Below are 22,330 nucleotides of genomic sequence, written 5' to 3'. Positions count from 1 at the left end.
GAAAGATGCCTGGGAGGTTATTCTTCCCCCCGCAGAGGGTAGCCTTAACCAATTATTGATTGATATGAGGGTAAAACAGCTCAGCCCTATTGCCTTTGAGTGGGACAAATATGGGCCTGGAATCAAGCTTCAGAGCTCCTGGTGGGATCAGGCTGAGGCTAGAGCTCTCCTGAAACCCGATCTTTTGCACAGATGCTCCCCTGCCTTCACTCTGCTGTGTCACCCTCTTAGGGGCCTCTCCTGAGAGCACTCTCAGTGAGTCGCTTGCACAAGCATCCCCACTTCAGGCTCAGCTTCTTGAGAACTTGCCCTAAGATCCTTCCAAGAGCAACAACGTTCCCCGTTATTGTCTCATGTACACCTTCTTTTCCTTCACTGCACTTCTCAAAAATAGTAATTTTATATGTTGGTGGGTTGATTGAATTGACCTGTTTCCCTATTAGCCATGACCTTTGGGAAGGTGGGGGGGCCTGTTTTACCCACCTCTGCATCCCTAAGAATAACATCATGTCCAGTACCCGGGGGAGCTCATAGTTGGTGAATAGGCAAATGAGTGTCTGTTCATTGGTGTCTTGTCTTCAAGATGAATGTAGCTCCAGTGGATGGAATGCCTACATTGTGCCTTGGCGCATGACTTCGAAGTTGTGTGCAGCTCTTTTATGTGTTTCTAAGTGGAAGCACTTAGCAAATTTGGCTTCATTAATTTATATTTTTTGCCTCAGGAGGAGGAAGGAGGAGGGGAGAACATAGAGTGGTTAGTGGTGGTGTTTCTTAATTCATGTTGTGAGATTTGAACATTGATCTCACAATGACCAAAAAGAGAAATCAATGGCAGATGATTTTTTAAAGTATAGTTGGTTTACAATATTATGCTACTTTCAGATGTAAAGTGATTCAGACGTGTGTGTGTATAATAACCATTAGAGGTTATTACAAGATACTGATTCTATTTCCTTATGCTATATAGTAAATCCTTGTTATTTATCTATTTCATATACAGTGATGTGTAAAATTGATCCCATACTCCTAAATTATCTCTCCCCCACTTTTTCCCTTTCGGTAATGATAAGTTTGTTTCCTGTGTCTGTCAGTCTGCTTCAGTTTCGCATATACAAGATTGATTTAAGTGATAGCATGCAATATTTGTCTTTACCTGACTGACTTCACTTAGTATGATAATCTCTTAAGTCCATTCATATTGCTGCATATGGCAATATTTCATTCTTAAAAGCTAACATTCTACTGTATGTATGTATACATATATACATACATACACCGCATCATCTTTTTTTTGGCCTTGCCTATAGCATGCAGAAGTTCCCAGGCCAGGGATCAAACCCACACCACAGCAGTGAAAACTCTTAACCTGATGAATCACCAGGAAGCTCCACCACAACGCCTTTATAATTGGAGATGATTTTGTTTTTGGATTTCCTGCTGGCCCAGGTGTTTTAAGTCACATCTGTAAGGATGAGGGTTTGATCCCTGCCTCCCTCAGTGGGTTAAGATTCCATTGTTGCCGTTAGCAGTGTTGTAGGTCACAGACACGGCTCGGATCTGGCATTGCTGTGGCTGTGGTGTAGGCTGGCGGCTACAACTCCGATTCTGCCCCTAGCCTGGGAACCTCCATATTCCAAGGGTGCAGCCCTAAAAAGACAAAAAAATTTTCAAAAACCAGACTAGACAGCAGGGTGCCAGCTCTCCTGCCCTCTCCAGAGGAAGTGCAGCTCTGCAGTCACTTCCACTGTACCTTTTGGCTCCAGTCACAGCTTCCCCTAAGTTGCCAAGGTGCCCCCCTCCCCGCCCCAGGCCTATAGGCTCTGGCAATTGCTTAAACCATTCTGTCTCTTGAGCCCTGCCCCTCCAGTCCATTGTTGCTTTCTTTCAAGGTTCAGTTCAGGCAGCACATTCTCCAGACCTGACCTGACCTCCCCTGACCAGGCTATGGATCCCTCCTATGGGTGCCGTACACTCTGTACAGTTACCATTGTGTGTTGACTTCTAAATTTTCCTTTTCATTAGAGTATCTTTTAAATCGGTGACACATTCATATGCTTCAAAATTAAAAGGCTCAAGAAGATAAAAAATAGGTCTTTTTACCCTGTCCCCCTAGCCGCCCATTTCCCTTCCATAGAAACAAGCAGTATTACCACTTGGCCATGACTCCTTTGAGAGACTGACTACATATAGTTAAGCTTTGAACAGCAAAGGGCTTGGGACACTGACCCTCCATGCACTTGAAAACTCCAGCATAACTTAGTCCTCTGCGCTCCCCACCACCACTCACAGCACCTGTGATTGTGGTACTGTAACCTGCGTTATTCAAGAGTCGACTGTACAAGCAAACACATGTATATGTACTCCGTATTCTTTTTTTCTCTTCTTTTCACCCTTTTTAAAATACAAATGGCAGCATATTATAGTCAACATTTGGCTCCTGTTTTTTTTTTTTTAATTTTTTTTTTTTTTGTCTTTTTAGGGTCACACTCATGGCACATGGAGGTTCCCAGGCTACGTGTCAAATCGGAGCTATAGCCGCTGGCCTACACCACATTGGCTCCTGTTTTTTAAAACAATATATCTCAGGAATTATTCCATGTCATTATATAAAGATAAAAAAAATTTAAAGATCTTTTAATACACAATTTTAAATATACGTTTTGTGTGTTTGTTTTTACGGCCACATTCAAGGCATACGGAGGTTCCCAGGCTAGGGGTTGAATCAGGAGCCGTAGCTGCTGGCCTACGCCACAGCAATGCCAAATCAGAGCCACATCTGCAACCTGCACCGTAGCTCACAGCAATGCTGGATCATTTAACCTACCGAGCGAAGCCAGTGGTGGAACCTGCATCCTCACGGATGCTAGTAAGATTTGTTTCCACTGAGCCACAACAGAGCACACATATCAGGCAGTGTCCTGTGTCCAGTCAGATGCAAGGACTGGAACAATGGGAACTCCTAAATATTCCATTTTAAATAGTAAGTATACAATTACATAGGATTCTACTGAATTGAGGTCTCACTATTTAACCAATCCCCAGTTGATGGATAATTTACACCTCATTTCTTGCTCTTACAAACAATGCTACAGTAGGTGACTGCACCTATGCTTTAGTTTAGACAGGACATGTTCTATTGAAATTTCTTCCTTACCGTCTGTTCTGGTTTAGGCTCTAGTTTCCTCTGAAATGGAGAATTATGCTTTATGCATCCCCAAGTTTGCCTGCTTTTAGCAGAGCCTGACATAAGGTAGGTGGGCAGTTAAAGTTGGTTAGACTGAAGTTACTGTGTAAGGAATATGCTGATCTCCATGTACTTTGGTTGACAAAAAAATTGGTCAACCTAAAAAAGAATTGGAAAATTTTATTTGACTCAAATTTGAGAATTATAACCCAGAAAGAGCATCTTGGAAAGCTCTGGGAGTTGCTTTGACCATTAGGAGTTAAGACAGAGCTTAATATGTTTTTTAAGACAGAGGGCTGTGTAACAAATGATGTATTACTGAGTTGACACCATCCAGGTCTAAGCATCAGTCTGGTAGGTCATGAGACCTCTTAATGATGTCCTCAGGAGGCTGTAGGGTTGAGGTAGGAGATAGATGGGCCCCTGGACTGAGAACAGTTGGGGCTTGTTAGGCCAAGTAAATTGGGCCTTGCTTCTCTTTGACACTTCCAGGAAAAAGTTAATTGCAGGAGCTGAGCTCTGCTGGAGTACAAAGATAAAGGGACCACTTCAATCACTCCTGGGGTCAAGGAGATCTCCCCAACTACACATGTGCAGTAAGACACCTAGAGGTCAAAAAGAGAGGGGAGCACCAGGCCATAATAAGTCCTGATACCATTCCAGCATTCTTGACTCTGAAATCCATCTTTGCCAAGAGATGAGCACACAAATCAGGCAGTATCCTGCATCTAGTCAGGTGTGAGAAATAAAACAAGATAATTGGCCAAAGGTATGCAAAGACCCAGAGGAACTACCCTATATAAGTGAATTAATTACCTCTGGTGCATTCTTCACTCAGGGGGGATTCCCTCACCCATACTCCTCTTTAGAGTGTATATTTCTTTGCTTCTGACTTAAACCAATTCTCTGTGTGCTCACCCTCATGTTGTACTGTGACTCTCACAAACTTTATATCTGTTTTCACAGTCTTTGCCTCCTTGAAACATTCTTGCTTTCATCAGGGGCAAGAATAAGGGCAATTCTATTTTTAGCTCCTAGCTAGTCTAGTGGTTAGGATTCCTGGTTTTTCATCCAGGACACCAAGCTTCAATTCTGAGCAGAAAATTAAGATCTCACTCCAAGCCATCACTCACTGCTCTCTCTCTTTGAGACCAGAGTGAACTGCTGAACCCTCATCGCTAGTCCTCAAGGCCTAGCAGGACTGATGTAGGTCCCCACACCTTGTCCCTTTGAAGAAAAATTCAGCAAAGACTGAGTGTAGTGAGGCAAATAATATGTTTATTAAGAGAGAAGATAGGTGCAGAGAAAGCATAGGGCAGGCTCGGGAGTTGGGGTGGGGGGCAGAACGATGGGGAAGGGGAGGGACAGGGAGAGGGAGGGAGGCAAACAGGCAAAGAGGGAAAAAAGAGCACCCTGTGCTTTGGGGATGGTTCAAGTCTGGCCAGTCATCTAACATTGTCTGACCTTGAGTCCACATTTGGCCCTTCCCTATGTATGTGCATCTTGTAACCAGATGGATTCTAGCATGAGGGTTCCTGGGAAGCTAACAGGGGTCTGGTACCCCTCCTCCTTCCTTCTCTGGCCCCTGAGGAACCTTTCTGTGCATGTACAGTTGGGGAGGTCTCCTTGACCTCAAGATGAGAAAAAAAGTGGTCTCTTTTTCTTTTATCCAAACAAGATGCAGCTCCATTTCGCTCCTGCCATAATATTAAAAGTATCTGTCCATAGGAGACAGATTCCAGTTGCTCAGCCTAGGACCCGTCTATCTCCTGCCTCCATAAGATCAAGAAGGAATGATACCTTTTAAGGAGTTGTCTTGTTGATGCTTGGAGAATGTTGTTCTCTATGGTGGAGCAGGTATTTCCGCCAACAGGTAACATTTGGTTGATGCACAATGTGGAGTAGGTGGGAGGGAGGAGACCAAAGGGCAGAGAATTTTTATGTTTAATTTTTTCTTGCTTTGCCATAAAATATGAATTTTATTTCATATTTTGCCACCTGCATGGGTCTAAGAACCATTGGACCTGTGGACCTCTCAGAGTCTGTTGGGTTATTCTCTGCTCCCCACCTCCCCTCGTTCATTCTGTTCCCCTGTCCCCTGATCTGTGTGCCAGGTGGGAGCTGAGCCTTGCAGATGTCAACATCCAGGCTCCTGGCCTCTGGCTTCCCTTGGTTCATCCAATAGGAGGCACTGCCAGGGAATGGAGGGTAGGAGATGGGGGCACTTCTTCCTTCTCCTCCGCTGCCTCAGCAGTTGTGTTCCAGCAGTGGTTTTGTGTTCCTCTGGGTAGGACTACAGCTACAGCTCACCCAGCACTCACAACACTGTCTTCTGCCCTTGCCTTTCATGGCCAGAGTAGTGACAATCCCACCAATTGTCCTGAGGCAGGAGATAGATGAGTCCCGGGCTGAGCAACTAGAATCTGTCCCCTGTGGACAGACACTTCAAAACAAAGGTTATGAAGTTCCCAACGTGGCTCAGCAGTTAACAAACCCAACTAGGTTACATGAGGATGCGGGTTTGATCCCTGGTCTCACTAAGTGGGTTAAGGATCTGGTGTTGCCATGATCTGTGGTGTAGATTGCAGACGTCGCTCAGATCCCGCGTGGCTGTGGCTGTGGAGTAGGCTGGTGGTTACAGCTCTGATTGGACCCCTAGCCTGGGAATCTCCATATGCTATGGGTGTGGCCCTAAAAAGACCAAAAAAAAAAAAAAAAAAAGATAAAGGTTATGGTAGGAGCAAGGAGGGGCTGAGTCCTGCTTGGATAAAAGATAGATGTATTTGTCATTCTTGAGTTCAAGGAGAACCCCTGAACTACACACACACAGAAATGTTCCTCAGGGGTCATAGATGGGAGGGGGCAATGGACCATAGTACATCCTGTCAACCTCCCCAAGACCCTTGTACTAGAAGCCATTTTGGCTAAAAGATGCTCAGACACACAGGGAAGGGCCCCGGGTCAGGCCAAGTGTGGACTCAAGGCCAGACAAAGCAAGACGACTGGCCAGAGGAAGCCTGAAAGGACTGCCCCATGCAGGTGATTTAAACCACCTCCAAACACATGTTGCTTTCTGTTTCTGTCTCTTTCTCTCTGACCAAATTGCCCCACCAGAGACTGCTATTCCTTTCTCTGCATGCATTCTTTCTTTTTTAAAAAATATTTTGTAATGATTTTTATTTTTTCCATTATAGCTGGTTTACAGTGTTCTGTCAATTTCTACTGTACAGCAAAGTGACCAAGTCACACATAGATATACATTCTTTTTCTCACATTATCCTCCATCATATTCTGTCACAAGGGATTGGATATAGTCCCTCTGCTAAACAGCAGGATCTCGTTGCTTATCCACTCCAAACGCAATAGTTTTCATCTATTAACTCCAGACTCCCAGTCCATTGCACTCCCTCCCCCTCCCCCTGGGCAACCACAAGTCTGTTCTCCATGTCCATGATTTTCTTTCCTGAAGAAAGTTTCATTTGTGCCATGTGTTAGATTCCAAATATGTGATATCATAGGGTATTTGTCTTTTTCTTTCTGACTTACTCCACTTAGCATGAGAGTTTCTAGTTCCATCTATTTTGCTTCAGTCTCTCTCTTAACAATTTGCCTCACTACCCTCAGTCTCTTTGCTGAATTTTTTTCTCCAAAGGGACAAGGACTGGGGACCTATATCAAGCCTGCTGGTGCTTGAGGTCTAGTGGTTAGGGTTCAGCACTCTCACTCCACAGCCACACACAAACAGTTTTGGGTGGTTCCTCATCCCTTTTTCTGACCCCTTAACCCTGTCTACATCCCTGTAAGTAATCTTGCTATTAAATTATCCTCGGTTAAACCCTTTGCATGGAATTCTGTCTTCTGCTAGAACCTCCTTCTGAACCTGAAATTCTATCATTCTAAGCCTAGATAGTTTCCGAACCGATTTTTCAGATATAAAAAAATATAACAAAAGCTGGCAAAACAGGCAGTCAAACCATAGCTGATCCCACCGAGCTTTAAAACAATAGTTATAAAGTAGTGTTGAGAAGATGAAGCACCTAAAAATCCCTCTTATTCTCCTATGGCTACTTTGCCAGCATCAGCATTTTTGTGACTCAGCCAGGAGTATTGAATAAAAATAAGCACAAAGTTTAAAATATTTCAATGGCTTCTGCCTAAAGATTCTTCTCACTCATTGAAGCAGCAGTAGAAACTAATAAAACAGAGCAAGCAAATAAGACCAGAAGGATTTTATGTGAATTTAGCAGTATTCTTTATACATTTCTTAAAATGTATATAAATAGGGCTTTCAATGTGAGCATCTTTTGAATAGCTGTTCATTAGTAGGCCATGAATTGTATTTTTATGTCTATAGGTTGTCTTCCAACCAATTAAGTTGAAAATAGGTTTTCCCCCCCATGATTAATAGCTGAACCATAGCCTGAAGAGTCTTCAGAGCATTGAAATGGATTCTTGGTACTTTTGAATTGTAAGGAAATCTGGCCTCAAGTAAAACATAATGTCTGCAAATTGCAATGTTCCTCATTAGCAAAGCTCAGGCTTTTGAAATTGGTGATTTGGATTTTCCTTCAGGGAGGATCAGGCTGCAATGTCTATGCACAATTTTTGTTTCTAGACATTAGCTACCAAGAGCTTTAAAAGACACTCTAAAAGCAGACCTGTCACTTTGTCTCCAATCAGCCTGCTTCTAAGGTGGTAGGACTTTGCTGAGGCATAAAAAGATAGTTTGAATGATTCATGAGCTCCTTTCCCCATCTTAAAAATAAAATGGTGATGTGAATGACAAAATCGCCCATTTATTTGCAGCAAAAAAAAAAAATTTTTCTTGGGAAAAGAGATGCTGTATATATGCATGTGTACACATATAGCATATAGCAGAGTCCCCCTAAAACCAAGTTCCTAGGCCAAATTTATGATTAACTTCTCTATCCAAAACTTTATTCCCTTTCTTGTCCTTCCCTTGTTCCCCTCAGTAATGAAGAAATTAAAGAAAGGGGAAATTGATACTGAGCAGGACTCTAGCACCCTCCCGGGTACAAAGGCCCCTGTATGTCCTCCATTTCTTGTTTGTAGAAAAAAGCTTTAGTTGCCTAGGCCTTCCCTGAATTCCAAAGAGCAGGCACAAGCAGCTACTAATCAGGGGAATGAGGGAATGCAGAAACAAAGGAAAAGCAATTAAACAAGAAGAGTAATGGCAATGGTTCAGTGATAAAATAGAATCCTAGTTCCTCTTTAAGGATGTATGTAACAATCTGACATACATCTTTGAGTCGTTCTGCAGGAACTAACACACAAACACACACACACACACCCCACTAATCCAGATGGAGAATGGGGACTACATACTGACCACAAGCACTTGGATTTCGGACTGATTGGAACCAGAAGGCTGATGACTGAGATTCCTGATACACCACCCTGTTACCTCGCCACCAACCAATCAGAAGAAAGTCATGTACTTTGCAGCCCTCACTCAAATGTTGCCTTTAAAAATGCCTGCCCGGGGAGTTCCCGTCATGGCTCAGTGGTTAACAAATCCCACTAGGAACCATGAGGTTGTGTGTTCGAACCCTGGCCTGGCTCAGTGGGTTAAGGATCCGGTGTTGCTGTGAGCTATGGTGTAGGTCACAGACGTGGCTTGGATCTGCACTATTGTGTCTGTGGCATAAGCTAGCAGCTGTAGCTCCGATAGGACCCGTAGCCTGGGAACCTCCATATGCCACTGGTGTTACCCTAGGAAAGACAACAACAAAAATGCTTACCTGAAAACCGCTAAGGTGTTCAGGTCTTTTTGAACATGAGCCGCCGTTACTCCTTGCTTGGTGCCCTGCAAATAAATTCCGTACTTTCCTTCACCACAACCCTATGTCACATAGGCATTGCTGTGCAGCAGGTGAGCAGTGCCAAGTTCAGTTCAGTAACATATACACACAAGGAATGCAGGTGCTTTCTCTTCTGCAAACTGGAGACTTTTCTTTAAAGCCAGCATTTATTTAGGACTAAATTGAACATGTTTATTTGTTTTCAGACATCCTCGTACTTCTTCACATCAAATCTTACATATATTTTTTCTTCGAAATTTTCATGTAGAATATCCTTGATCTACCAATAATACCTTTAATGAGGTGGAGACATTTCATTCATGTGTTATATTAATGTACTTCCTTCTGATTCACTAGCGATATGACATTATCTTCAAACATATGCCAATGTTAAGGCTTTATACCCCATAATGATCATTTGGTCATTGTTCTTTTTTTGTTTGTTTTTTAGGGCCACCCTGGAGGCACATGGCGGTTCCCAGGCTAGGGGTTGAATAGGAGTTGTAGCTGCCAGCCTACACCACAGCCATAGCGGTGTGGAAACTGGTTGTGTCTGTGACCTACACCACAGCTCACAGAAATGCCAGATCCTTAACCCACTGAGCAAAGCCAGGGATCGAACCTGCATCCTCATGGATGCTAGTCAGATTTGTTTCTGCTGAGCCACAATGGGTACTCCCATTTGATTATTTTTCTATGTCTGTGTTTTGGGTCCCCTAACACTTTAGTATATTCAGCTCTCATAACTGAGGGAAAAGGCTCGTGAATCTAGAAAGCTAAATTCTAACAGCGGGAGTTTGAAGCAAAGTAAGGATTTATTATAGGACACCAAGCAGTGGAATGGGAAATAGGCCTCAGATCCACTTCAACTTGGTCTTTGAGTTAGGAGTTCTTTTAAAAGGGGAAGAACAAAAAGGCAGGCATTACTCATTATCTTGTGACATTTTTTTTCTTTTTTTTCTTTTAATAATGTTTTTTATTTTTTCCATTATAGTTGGTTTACAATGTTCTGTCTGTTTTCTTCTGTACAGCAAGGTGACCCAGTATCTTGTGATTTTTTTTTTTTGTCTTTTTGCCATTTCTTGGGCCGCTCCCGTGGCATATGGAGGTTCCCAGGCTAGGGGTCGAATCAGAGCTGTTGCCACTAGCCTACACCAGGGCCACAGCAACATGGGATCCGAGCCGCATCTGCAACCTACACCACAGCTCACAGCAACGTTGGATCCTTAACCCACTGAGCAAAGCCAGGGATCAAACCCACAACCTCATGGTTCCCTGTCGGATTCGTTAACCACTGAGCCACGATGGGAACTCCTCTTGTGACATTTCTTAATCATAGTTTTGGCAGTCAGGATGTCTCTGACTTAAGAATCTCTGGCCATGTGATCCATGAGTCTCAGGTCTGTTAGCTTATCTTGCCCTGGAGGAACAATCTGAGTTTCTACATTAATGATGATATCTGTAATATCAGTTTTAGTACACTATGATGTTATCCATAATAGCAATTTTAATCATCCGAATCTGGTTGATTAGTGTTCCCATTAGCACAGGATTGAAGTCAGAGGGGACATGAAAGGGAACAAATTTTTGGATAGAGAGATTAATCACAAACTTGGTAAGGGAACTCCATTTCAAATTTTTATGTTCCTATGAACAACTTATGCCCAATGGATAGGATAACATAGCTGTATTTCTATGGAGAGCTAGGCCCCGATGTTCTTATTGTATATAAAAGTGATACTATTGTATATACAGTTAATAATTACTCAGCTTATATTGGAGTTTAGCTTCCTGTGAAGAGTTTCTCTTTTAGTCCTTGAAAATAGCCTGGTAATAGACCAATACGATCACCTTAACAGATGAGGAAGTTGAGGCTCTGAGAAGTTAAGGTCTCACAGCGTGTAAGAAATGGAGGTGATACACTGAAATGAACCTAGAGATTTGACCACATTCTATGCTTCATGATCTCCACTATCCTAGGGCTTGACTTTCACAAGATGTCTAAGAAATTTTCCAGAACCACTTTGGCCTTGAACTGTATGGTACTGAAGGCATGAGTTCATTTAATATGGATGAAATAAAATTCATACTTTAAGGCAAGACAAGAGAAATTTAACCATCAAAATCTGCTCTGCCCACTTGGGTCTCCTCGTTCCCCTCCAGTGTGCCTTGTGCATCTGACTTATGCATTAACCAGACCTCCCCAGGGATATAAATACCTAAATAACTGCTCTACCATGAAGATCAGCATTCCCTCTTCTGCTGCCAGCCATGTAACTCCTTAGAAGAGAACATCACTCACTTAGGACCTTATTAGCGTTACTAGCTATATTACTTAATTCTGTCTATTTTACAAGATTGTTGTTCTTGCATTACCAAAGGTGACCGAGCCTCTGCAAATAACAACCAAGTGATTTGAAATGATTGACCAATTATATGGTTCTATAAGATCAATGATTATAATTGTGTAACTCTAGATATGGGAGGAAGTAACAAGAGGGAGCCATTTCTTGGGCCATTACAGGTTGTCCAGAGACTTTTGGTTACTGTTAGCAGGGCCTAATCCAGGAGTAGCTTATTGGGTGGCCTTTCAGCGAAATCCTTGCCTGACCTGAGAAAGAACATTCTTGCACCATGAGACAAATTGGTTATGAAATGCCTCAGGTCACTAAAGGGAGAGGATTGTTAAATAAAGAACATACATTACTCAACATCCAGTCCTATAGGGATCAAGTCATTTAGCCACGTAGTAGCTGACCTACAATACATCCTGAAAGGAATTCAGGACAAAGATCAGGATGAAGAATTTTGGGCTGTCAGAAAACTGGCAGACTGGCCCTCAAATAGTTATTTTTAGGAGAAAACGTTAGAAACTTCCCATACTTAGAAAAGCTCTAGAACAATTAAGTATCTATTCCTCCTGAATAGCAGTAGCTTTCTACCAAGATATGTGCGTGATGCATGTACCCCTTCACCAAAATCACGCACATGCTGGCCTCCCCTCCCGCCCCAAACCTTTTCAGAACAGTCCTTGGAGCTTTCTGAAAGGCTGTCTCCCAGGTTATAATCTTCAGGTTGACTCAAATAAAAATTTCCCTTTGTTAAGTTTACTATTAATTTTCTCATCTGGATGTTCCCGTCATGGATCAGTGGAAACAAATCTGACTGGTATACATGAGGACGCAGGTTTGTTCCCTGGTCTCATTCAGTGGTTAAGCATCTGGTGCTGCCATGAGCTGTGGTGTAGGCTGCAGACATGGCTCGGATCTGGTGTTGCTGTGGCTGTGGTGTAAGGCCAGTGGCTGCAGCTCCAATTCAACCCCTAGCGTGGGAACTTCCATATGCCATGGGTGCAGCCCTGAAAAAAAGACAAAAAAAATTTTTTTTTCATCAGCAACAAAGAAAAATTGGCTCAGGGAGATGCTCCATAAGATATCTTTCCTGTTCTGCTTTAGAAGATCAATGTAGAAATGGGAGTAGTCCTTATCAGCATAGCACAATTTAGTGGGGCTTGACATACTGGTTCTCTAACACGTACAATTTTATCATTTGAGTCACTAATACCATATTCAGTGACATCGAAGTGGTCTTTATTCAATAGTATACTATGCACTTCCTTCCTTCCTTGAATTATTTAATAATCTTTTATTAATATGAGAATCCTTGGTGAGAGATGTCACTGGCCTTGTTTTACAGACAAAGGCAAACCAATGTAGTGATCAGGTAAAAGAAGAGATAGTCTTTCTGTGTGAGTCCCCAGAGTGAGGGTCTGCAGAACTCTGAGCTTTGGAGGCAAAGAGGAATTTCAAGATAGGAAGCAATTGGGACACCAGAAGAAAGAAGTGGAATAGGTTTTCTTAGAATACCAGTTAGAACAAGCAGTCAAATGCCCTGATGATTAAATCGTTTTCTGTCTGTGACCTAATTGTACTGTCTGAATTCAACCAGTCAGGAAGCCCATTAGACTAGGATTTGGCTCTAAAACCCTGTATCACTTCCATTTCTTTAAGTTCCATCCACAGCTGAATCTCTCCCTGTTGGACCAGTTTTCTGTTCTCTGTTGGACGGTAAAATCAGCTTAGTGTTAACTCTGGTCTCACTGTTTTTCTTTCTCTTTTTTTTAAGGACCGCACCCATGGCATATGGAGTTTCCCAGGTAAGGGGTCAAATCTGAACTGTAGCTGCCAGCCTCTGTCACAGCAACACAGGATCCAAGCCGTGTCTGCGACCTTCACCACAGCTCACGGCCACACCAGATCCTTAGCCCACTGAGCAAGGCCAGGGATGGAATCTTCATCCTCATGGATGCTAGTCAGATTAGTTTCCACTGAGCTACCATGGGAACTCCTGACTGTTTTTTAATGTTATTAATGTTATCAATTACACAGTAATTCACATAGGAAACATGGTAAAAATAGCAAGTAAACTTTTCAGTAAATATTTGCTGAGTCCTTCATTTACTAACTTTTTGAGTGCTAAACCTGGGAGATGTATTGGTGACATGGAGTCTCCTGGAGTTTACACTCTGGTCAGGGAGGTAGATATTAAAGAAATGGTCAAACACACAGATGTAAAACTGGGATCGTGATTTACTAAGGAGAAGTGGACAGGGCTGGAACTACCTACTGGATGGGAATCTAGCTTCTTCAGGGAGGTCAGGAAAGACTCCTCTGAGAAATCCTCCTCCGAGCTGAAGAAGGAGAAGAGAAGCAGCCTTGTGCATGGGGAGGCAAGCACACGGCACAGTGGGGCCTTTGGGAGGGAGAGGACAGAGGAGTCTTTGGCACCCGTAGAAGCCTGTGAAGGATTTTGAAAGTGAGGTTTACAGGGTCTGGTGGGCCATGTAAGGAGCTTGTCTTGAGTCTTAAAGGTAGCAAGCCTGAATTTGTGTTTTATAAGGAAACTCTGGCTGCTATATATGGAAAAGCATGCCAGAGCGAGTGCTGGTAGACCAGTAAGATAACTACTGCAATAGTACATGGAAGAACAATCTAGTCCAGAAGAGGCTAATTTTTATTTATTTGTTTATTTATTAATGAATTTTATTGGAGCATAGGTAACTTACAATGTTGTATTAGTTTCAGATGTATAGCAAAATGAATCAGCCAAATACATACATATATATCCATTCTTTTTCAGATTCTTTCTCCACACAGGCTGTCATAGAGTTTTGAATAATTTTCCTGAGCTATATACTAGATCGTTGTTACCAGTCAATTTTGTGTATAGTAGTGTGTATATGCCAATCCCAACTGCCCAATCCATCCCTCCTCCCAGTTCCACTTTGGTATCCATAAGTTTGGTTTCAAAATCTTTGGGTCTGTTTCTATTTTGTGAATATGTTCTTTTGTATCATTTTAAAAATTAGATTCCACATATTAGTGATCTCATGTGATATTTGTCTTTCTCTGACTTACCTTACTTAATATGATACTTTCTAGGTCTACCCATGTTGCTGCAAATGGCTTATTTCAAGCTTTTTTATGGCTGTGTAATATTCCACTGTATATATTACCACATCTTCTTTATTCATTCCTCTGTTGATGGACATTTTGGTTTCTTCCATGTCTTAACTATTTTTAATAGTGCTGCTATGAACATAGTAGTGCATGTAAGTTTTTGAATTATAGTTTTGTCTGGATTTATTCCCAGGAGTGGGATTGCTGGATCAAATGGTAGTTCTTTATTTAGTTTTTTTAAGAAACCTCCACACTGCTTTCCACAGTGATTGCACTAGCTTAAATTCCTACCAACAGTGTAGGAGGGTTCTGTTTTCTGCACACCCTCTCCAGCATTTGTTTGTAGACTTTTTGATGATGACCAGGCTGATTGGTGTGAAGTGATACTTCATTATAGTTTTGATTTACATTACTCTAATAATTAGTGATGTTGAACATCTTTTCATGTGTTTTTTTTTGGCCATCTTTATGTCTTTGGAGAAATGTCTATTTAGATCTTCTGCCCATTTTGTTTTGTTTTGTTTTTCAGAATGGTTCTGCCCATTTTTTGATTGAGTTGTTTGTTTTTTTGATAGAAAGCTGTATGACCTGTTTGTATATTTTGAAGATTAACCCTTTGTCAGTCACTTTGTAAAAATTTTCTCCCATTTTATGGACTGACTTTTTTTTTAATTGTCTCCTTTGCTATGCAAAATCCTTGACTTCTAATTAGATCCCATTTGTTTATTTCTGTTTTTAATTTCATTACTCTGGGAGGTGGATCCAAAAAAATATTACTGTGATTTATGTCAAAGAGTATTCTGCCTATATTTTCCTCTATAAATTTTGTAGTATCTTGTATTACATTTAGCTCTTTAATCCATCTTGAGTTTTTTGTGTGGTGTTAGGGTTCTAATTTCATTCTTTTACTTGTAGCTGTCCAGTTTTCCCAGCACCATTTATTGAAAAGATTGTCTTTTCTCCATTGTAAATTCTTGCCTATTTTATCATAGATTAATTGACCATTGCTGTGTGGGTTTATCTCTGGGCTTTCTATCCTGTTCCACTGATTTATATGTCTGTTATTGAGCCAGTACCATACTGTTTTGAATACTGGAATTTTGTAGTATAGTCTGAAATCAGGGAGCCAGATCCCTCCAGCTCCATTTTTCTTTTTCAGGATTGCTTTGGCTATATAGGGTCTTTTGTTTTTCCATGCAAATTAAAAATCTTTTTTGTCCTAGTTCTGTGAAAAGTGCCATTGTTAGTTTAAAGGGATTGTGCTGAATATGCAGATTGCCTTGGGTAGTATAATCAGTCACATAGACAGTGTTGATTCTTCCAATCCAAGAGTATGATTATTTCATTCCATCTCTTTGTATCATCTTGATTTTCCTTCATCAGAGTTTTCAGAGTACAGATCTTTTGTCCAGAAGAGGCTAATTTTAAACCGTAGAGTCAGGAAGTTTGTCTGAGGTGTCTTCCATCCCAGATTGTTGAGGCACTGCTGTTTTCCTTTCTTCATTTCCCTCTTCATTCAGACTTTGTCTCTTAGTCACTGATGATCAGCATAATTGATCAAATGCACTAAGAAATAAGCAAAAGGACAAAAAGTTACTATGCCATCATTTTGCTTGTAGAGAGACTGTTAAATCTTGGAGCAGTACTATAATAATAAATGTTATTGATAGTGATGCATTGTTTAATATCACTTTTTCTTCTTAAATCACAAGATATATCCTCCAGTGAATTTTGAAATTTGTTTCTTGAAATGTAACATGGTGAAAGTGATCCTTAGAGTCCACTGAGATTACGAGTAGCCTCTGTTTTCTTTGTGTAGCGTGTTGGGTAAGATCACACACTCCAGACAGGCTGCCTGGTTTGAACCTACTTTTGTTGATTTCACCAGCTTACTTCACACCGCTGCTGGGAGAATTAAATAGGTTGATACATTTTAAAATACTCAGTACAGAAGCTGGCACGTAATAAATGCCTAGTAAGTAATGGCCATTACTGTTACTATTTTTTCCTCCAGACATGAGTTCCTAATAAATTATTGGAGTTCCCCCATGGCCTAGTGTGTAAGGATCTGGTTTTGTCACTGCTGTGGCTCAGGCTGCTGCTGTGACATGGGTTCAATCCCTGGCCCAGGAATTTCCTTATGCTATGGCTGTGGCCCACAAAACACCCCACACACATATTATTACATGCAGAGTTATATTTAAACTATAAGTATGATAGCATAAGAATGTTGGGAGTGTTTATCTCTGGATGCTGGTATGGATGGTGATTTTTATCTGCTTTTTTGTACTTAAGTGCATTTTTCTAAGTCTCTAAAGTTAACATGCATTATTTTACCATATAAAGTGCTCTTTTAAATTGTCTTCTGTGTAACAGATTTTTGCCAGTAGGGAGAGAGAAATGTTAAAACAAACAAACATAAAAGCAATTCTTCATAACAACACACAATGCTTAGAATTTGCCCAAATGCCTCATCAGGAATAAAGGTGACCAAGCTCAGTAACTTTCTGGGTCTAAGTTGGGCCTACCTAGGAGACAATATTGACAAAACAGGGCCAGCTGTGCCTGCTTCTTAATACTTTTTAGCTCCCAGATATAGTCAACAACCAACTAACAGCTGTGTTTAAAAATTGGTGGTATTAACAACACTATCTAAACTGAAATTCTGGAGTTCCCCTTGTAACTCAGAAGAAACGAACCTGACTAGCATTTGGGTTCGATTCCTAGCCTGGGCTAACAATCTGGCATTACCATGAGCTGTGGTAGATTGCAGACAATGCTCATATCTGGCTATGGCTGTGGTGTGGGCTGGCAGCTGTATCTCTGATTTGACTCCCAGTCCAGGAACTTCAATATGCCACAGGTGCGGCCCTAAAAAGTGAGAAGAAAAAAAAAACAAAACCCTGAAATTCTGTCCCCACTGAACCATTAATGCTAAAAGCAGCTGGACTCTCCAGCTCTTTAATATATGAATATTTCAGATTAATTTAAAGCTCCACAGAAGCAGTGACTTTTCTGCATCCCTAGAGTACTTTATTTTTATTTAAAAAATGTTTTTAATGATTGCACCTGTGGCATATGGAAGTTCCCAGGCTAGGGTTTGAATCAGAGCTGCAGCTGCCAGCCTACACCACAGCCATGACAGTGCTGGATCTGAGCCGCATCTGTGACCTAAGTGACAGCTTGCAGCAATGCCGGATCCTTAACCAAGTGAGCAAGGCTGTGGATCAAACCCACAATCTCATGGATACCCGTCAGGTTCTTAACCCACTCAGTCACAATGGGAAATCCTCCCCAGAGTACTTTAATCCTGATATTTGCAGGCTTCATTACCATTTACAAGGTCAGAAGGTGAAGGCCTTAACTAGAGTGTACACACCTCAGTCTGGCCCTCAGTTAAAGGCTTCAGTGTGATGCTTCTGTTATCCTGGTCCACCTACCAATATGAATAGGCAGGAGGTATGAACAGCATTCAGGAATCAGACATGACAGCTGGGTTGGGACAGGTATTGGGAGACCAGGTATATGAGAAAGGTGAATTCCAGAAGGCAGGACACACTAGCCAAGGGGGATCTAGCTCCCTGGAACTGGAACACCCCAACCGGTGAGAGACAGGCCTGGAGGGATGAAAGAGGTGATAATTCGAACTCCAAGCGGTAATGCAGGGAGGCTAGTTAGCCAGGGGTAGGACCATGTTATCGGACCAGCCTCAGGAGCAGGACTGTTGCCCTAGATCCTGCTGGTGGAGGAAGCGTGATGGGGGTGGGGAAGTTTGACAAGAGGGTCCCAAAGAGAGGGACTTGGTACCGGCCAGAGCTCCAAGACCCAGGCCCATGGAAATAGAGGGCAGAGGTCCAGATCTCAAAGCGGAAGCAGGGAGTTCCGTCGTGGCGCAGTGGTTAACGAATCCGACAGGGAACCATGAGGTTGTGGGTTCGGTCCCTGCCCTTGCTCAGTGGGTTAACGATCCGGCGTTGCCGTGAGCTGTGGTGTAGGTTGCAGATGCGGCTTGCATCCCACGTTGCTGTGCCTCTGGCGTAGGCCGGTGGCTACAGCTCCGATTGGACCCCTAGCCTGGGAACCTCCATATGCCACAGGAGCGGCCAAAGAAATAGCAAAAAAAAAAAAAAAAAGCAGAAGCAGGAGGACAGAAGACCAACAGCTGAAGTGGATGGACGTTGCAGGATTAGCCTCCACACTGGCCTGGAGCTGAGCTGCCCAGAAGGAAGTGGGGGCTGGAGTGCATGTGAGGAGGCATCACACTGTGGCAAGAGCAGGTATTAAGTAGTTAGGGACTAGATGGAACCTGTTATTAGTAAAAATAACAACTGCTCACTGAGCACCTACTATGTGTCAGACTTTGCATACATTATCACTAACCTCAAAACACCCCTGTAAGGTAGATGTACTTATTTTTATTTTATAAGTGAAGAAAATGGGGCTCAGAGCATAAGTAATAGCCTGAGGTCATAGCGTTAAGAAAAGATAATCTGAGATCTGTTTGACTCAAGAGCTATGATCTTTCCATTCAGTGAAGGCATTTATTCCTTAATATATCTGAGCACAGTTGATTTCTGATTCCTCTGTTTTGTTTTTAGGAACAACATCAAACAAGCAACCTATGATGGTAAAACATTAAAAACAGTAAAGTTTTTATCTGTGGAAAAGTAAGGTCAGGCATCAAGCTAATAGTGTCAATAGCATGTTTGTTATTCCATGTTGTAGTAGCAGTGACCTCTGTCGTTAAGAAAACATAAACATAGCTGGTGGTAGCCTCAGCATTCTTGCTGGCTGTTTTGCTAACTCTGGAAACCCTGAAAATTAACATCAGCTGATAGCTATTGGAACACTTTTAATACAAAATTAGTTATTCTAAGAGATTCAACATTATATAATGAAGGAATTTGTCAATAGGAAGAGGAATCCTGGTGGGTGGGTTTGAGTCATGGGCTTCTCATAGGAAACTAGTAAGGTCACTGCCTATTCCTTTAGTCAAAAGCGCACAGATGAGAGGTGAGTGCCTCTTTATCACTTATAATTCCAAATTCCAGTAGCTCACTTTCAAAACTAAATGACTACCTCACTATGGCCGTATTTCAGAGTCTGTAGGGGAAATGAATAGGGAGGGGTCAGCATGAGATGGGTATTAAGATCCCCAGGCACATAACCCTCAGAGTTCTCATCATAGTTCAGCCATTACCGAACTCAACTAGCATCCATGAGGACACAGGTTCCATCCCTGGTCTCGCTCAGTGGGTTAAGGAACCAGCATTGCCATGAGCTGTGGTTTAGATCACAGACACGGCTTGGATCTGGCATTGCTGATAGGACCCCTAGCCTGAGAACCTCCATATGCCAAGGGTGCAGCCCTAAAAGACAAAAAAAAAAAAAAAAAAAACCCAAAAGATCCCCAGGCACAAAACCTGTGGTCCCCCAAAACCCAGGGTTTCTCACCCCTCCTTCCTGCAAGGAGAGCACTAAAGAGAGGGAGGAGGGAAGTGTTTTGTGAGGCTCAGCTTCCTTCAGGTCTGAGGAGGGCATTAGGGAAGCAGGGAAGCTCTGGATGCTGTTTCTGCCGTGGGTTTAAGAGAAGCAGATGTTGAGAGCTGCTGTGCCTAGAGGGCATTTTAGAGTTAGGAATCCCCGGTGAGAGATGGGAATAATAAGATGGGTCCGGGCATCCTTGGAAGGAGAATAGTGGCCATCCAAAGGGGTTTGTGGCATTTTATAGCTGCCTCCAGGCTGGAGAGAACAGTGCTTCCCATTAACTCTGCAGCTGGCCCTGGGATTATCCTCCCAGCCTGACTGACAGCAGGTTTGCTTTTTTTCTTTTTCAGTTTGAGCTGCTTTTGTTCATCTTTTAGTTCCAGAGAGGTGTTTACTTTTAATGGGGGAAGGGGAGGAGATGGGGGGGATGTTAAGAAATTACCTTGGTCACCTAACTGCTCCTCGAGCCCCTTGCTTTTGGATCTTCTGATTGTCATCCATGTCTGGGAACTTCAGCCACTCTGTAAACCTGGACGAGAATACTGGAAAGCCTGCTGAGAGTTCCTGTTGTAGCTCAGCTGGTTAAGAATCCGACATTGTGTCCATGAGGATGTGGGTTCAATTCCTGGCCTCGCTCAGTGGGTTAAGGATCTGGCATTGCCATAAGCTGCAGCGTAGGTCACAGATGTAGCTCAGATCTCACCTTGCTGTGGCTGTGGTGTAGGCTGGCAGCCTCAGCTCCAATGTGAGCCCTTGCCTGGGAACTTTTATATGCCGCGAGTGCAGCTATAAAAAGGAAAAAGAAAAAGTCTGCTTATAAAGTCACAAATGACAGAGGGATGAAAGACAGAAGTTTCTGGGTGATTGAAATGAACCACATTTGAAATGCTATGTTCCTGCTAGGCCCACCTTGAATTCGGCATGTCAGGCAGTACCTTCTGGTTTTAAAACCGGATTGTACTCCCCACACCCAACTCATGTGCCATATTTAAAACTCCTAAGTGGTTCGTAAGTGATCTGGTCTCTGCCTGCCTTTCCAAGTTCACCTGCCTCTCTTCCCTTTACTCCCATTAGTTCTACCACACTGACCCTTCCTCAATACCAGTCTCAGTCCCATACTCAGCACTTGGCTAGACCTTCTTGGAATGGGCAGGAATATTCTTAGAGATTTTTCTTTTTTGGCTGTCCCATGGCATATGCAGTTTCCGGGCCAGGGATCAGACCCAAGGCACGGTTGTGACCTATGCTGCAGCTGTGGCAATTCCGGATCCTTTAACTCACCATGCCAGGCTGAGGATTAAACCTGTCCTGGTGGTGCAGACACCACCAATCCTGTTGCACCACAGCGCGAACTCAATCTTAAGAGATATTTTTTTGGGGCGGCTGCATCTGAGGCATGTGGAAGTTCCCAGATGAGGGGTCACATCAGAGCTGCAGCTGCTGGTTGGCGCCACAGCCATGCCAGATTTGAGCCGAGTCTGAGACCTACACCAGGTCTCAGTGTAATAACAGTCGATCCTTATTCCACTGAGCAGGGCCAGGGGTCGAACCCATATCCTCATGGATACTAGTCAGGTTTGTTACTGCTGAGCCACAGCAGGAACTCCCTTACAGAGATTTTTGATGAGAGCAATTCCTCATTATTTAAGTCTCAGCTTAAGTTTTATCTTTTCCAAGAGGCCTTCCCTGTCAACTCGAATCCCTTTCCCTAGCCCAGTCTCTCTCATTACCTCTTTTTTTTTTTTTAATACATAATGGCACTTACCACTAAATTTTTTTTTTATAATGAGTGTTCCCTGAGGGCACTTGTAAAAAAAAAAAAGACCACTCCTTCCAAAAGGAAGTCTAAGTCTTTTTTTTTTATAATGAGTGTTCCCTGAGGGCAGGGACTTGGCGTATACTACCAGCCACGATATAACATCTGTCACACAGGTGACCAGTTAATACCATGAATGAACACATTTTTGTTAAGAGACCCCATTGTGTTGGCCACATCTGAAGGAACTAATAACTGCTATTCCAGCCAAATCAGCTGTTAGGCTAGTCACGGCAGAGGAGTGAGCTGTGAGTGAGTCCACATGGGAAATCCACAGTGCACTATAGATGGTGAGGTGACTGTTGGAGCCCATCAGATTCACATTAATGGCGTCTTGCATGCAAGTTTAGGCAGGGAAGGCATTAGGAAGCAGCAGCAGCAAGGGGGCAATGGAAGCCGTGATAAGAAAAGCAAAAAGAGAGACTGAGATACATGTGAGGCCTCAAAAATAGTGTCACTAGCATTTGGATTACTTTGGGTTACCAAACACGTTTTGGGCAGGACACGTGCTGCTGTGTCCTAAATGATATTTGTCCAGTCATCTAAGAGATCTTTTTCTTAC

General features: G+C 42.6%; 1 protein-coding gene across 1 annotated transcript in view; it reads left to right on the top strand.

The window, feature by feature from the left end:
• NAPEPLD (N-acyl phosphatidylethanolamine phospholipase D) overlaps positions 1–22,330 on the top strand; it is a 98,540-nt gene that overhangs the window by 1,191 nt on the left and 75,019 nt on the right. The window lies entirely within an intron of this gene.

Source organism: Sus scrofa, chromosome 9, assembly GCF_054392235.1.
Source record: "Sus scrofa isolate SSC_HxYL_T2T_F1_AM1 chromosome 9, Sscrofa_HxYL_maternal_Yorkshire_Landrace_v2.0, whole genome shotgun sequence".
NCBI lineage: Eukaryota > Metazoa > Chordata > Mammalia > Artiodactyla > Suidae > Sus > Sus scrofa.
Note: the sequence above shows the minus strand (reverse complement) of the source record. Positions and strands in the feature narration are given on the sequence as shown.